This window comes from Lutra lutra, chromosome 5 (assembly GCF_902655055.1).
Source record: "Lutra lutra chromosome 5, mLutLut1.2, whole genome shotgun sequence".
Lineage (NCBI taxonomy): Eukaryota > Metazoa > Chordata > Mammalia > Carnivora > Mustelidae > Lutra > Lutra lutra.
Window position 1 is genome coordinate 87,962,219 of NC_062282.1, and position 2,208 is coordinate 87,964,426.

The window sequence follows — 2,208 nt, forward strand, 5'->3', positions numbered from 1 at the left end:
CAATAAAATGAATTGCCATGTGCTTATCATTCTGATTTGACAATCATCAAGAAGCTGTCACAGGGGCAGCTGGGTGGCTCAGTGGGTTAAGCCTCTGCCTTCGGCTCAGGTCATCATCTCAGGGTCCTGGGATCGAGCCCCACATCGGGCTCTCTGCTCAGCAGGGAGCCTGCTTCCTCCTCTCTCTCTGCCTGCCTCTCTGCCTACTTGTGATCTCTCTCTGTCAAATAAATAAATAAAATCTTAAAAAGAAGAAGAAGAAGAAGGAGAAGGAGAAGAAGAAACTGTCACAATTGTAGAAATGCTTTTAAAAGCCAGTGCAAGCACACAGGGATGGATTGATGGCGGGCCTTTCTCTGGGGGTCTCTCATAGTATACCCATGCTAGGGGAGTATGCAGCCCTGACCCACTGCCCAGCCTCCTCACTGGTGGGTTGTGAGCACTGAAGGGGGCTCAGGGTAAAAGCAAAACAAAACAAACAAACAAAAAAACAATACATACATTCAGCTATATATTTAGCAGTGCAAACTGGTCCCCTGAGCAGCTACCTCTTAAGTCCAAGGGCACTACAGCTCAGGCATCTACCACTGCACAGTGACAGAGCTGTTATCTCCCCAGGGCACACCTCAGGGTAATTATTTCTACTTCAGATTTAAACTTTCTATTCTTGGGGCACCTGGGTGGCTAAGTCAGTTAAACATCTGCCTTCGGCTCATATCATGATCCCGGGGTTCTGGGATCAATCCCCTCATGGGGCTCCCTGCTCAGCCCGAAGCCTCCTTCTCTGTCCCCCACTCCTCCTGCTTGTGTTCCCTCTCTCACCGTCTCTCTCTGTGTCAAATAAATAAATAAAATTGACCAAAAAAATTAACTTTTTATTCTTATGCTTCATTGATTCTGTAGGGGTTTTTTTGTTTTGTTTTTGTTTTCTAAGATTTATTTATTTCATTTGTGACCAGGGGTAGGGGGTGGGGTGTGGGAGGGGGTGCAGATGGAGAGAGAGTCCTAAGCAAACTCTGCTGACTGCAGAGCCCAAGCCAAAGGTGGGGCTCTGTGCAGTTTTAAAAATTATTACGTAAATAGTATGTACACATTGTATTCCATCAAACACTACATGGGAATCGTTACTATTTTTTTCTTTTTTGAAGGATTTCAGTCTCAATTCTGAGGTGACTGCTGTTCACATGAACAAGTTCATTTGAATCATTCAAAGCTTTTCTTCAAATCCGCATAATTATGTGCAAACATACGGTGCTAGTCAGTAGGTGCTCGTCTCTTAGCTCCAGGCTGCTCCCTGTTTTGTGATGGTGGGATTGTAACTTTGCTCTCTGGCTTCCTGTTAGGACCCTGGTTGTTTCCAATTTGCTAACCGACTGGATGCCGTTCTCTCTCATCACCCCGGAAAGCATTTTCACTCCTGCAGCTGCACCTGTGACCCCAGGCAGTGGCTGAATAAGGCTTGCAGTTTTTTTCAACAGTTTAGAAACAGAAACATTGCAGAAACAGATTCATCACACCCTCTCACTTAGAGATCTTCAAGTTCTCTCTTAGTTACCTAGTTGGCCCATTATAGTTAACTGATTAATACCTAGTTCATCGTTATTTTATATTTAGCTTTCTCCACTTCATAAATCTGGTACAATTTCTCTCTTCCTACTAGTCATGGACACAGAAATAGTCATATGTTGGAGTTTTTTCATTTTCCTTATTTATGTATGTATTTTTTACAATAAATGGGATAATGCCCTTTACTTTGCAACTTGCATTTTTCACTTAATGTTTCAGGGACAGCATTTCCAGGTCAGTATATATAACTAATTTTCTCAATAGCTGCATAATATTCCATCAAATGGACAGATTGTAATTTATTCAACCATTCTGTTGATAGATGTACAAGTCCAGTCCTAATTTTTTGCTACTACAAAAAAATGCTTCAATAAACATTCTCGTTCATAGATCCTCTATACTAATACATTCATTTCTATTAAAAAATTACTAACAGTGGGATTGCTGTGTCAAAGAACGAGGTATTTATATTTCTGTGACACCAAGTATACTGAATTGAACTGGTCATACTCCTCAGATTATGACACTATATCATAGATTCCCCCTAGAGCTTCCAGAAAACACAGCCCAACCAATGCCTTGATTAAATCCACAAGACCCATTTCAGATTTGTGACCTTAAGAACTACAAGATAATAGGTCT

The 2,208-nt window shown here is 41.6% G+C and overlaps 1 non-coding gene across 1 annotated transcript; it reads left to right on the forward strand.

Moving 5' to 3' along the window:
* Positions 1 to 327: 327 nt before the first annotated feature.
* On the forward strand, positions 328 to 461 carry LOC125101464 (small nucleolar RNA SNORA42/SNORA80 family). The gene has a single exon (XR_007127862.1). It is a non-coding gene; the product is annotated as a small nucleolar RNA SNORA42/SNORA80 family (small nucleolar RNA).
* The last annotated feature ends 1,747 nt before the right edge of the window (positions 462 to 2,208 follow it).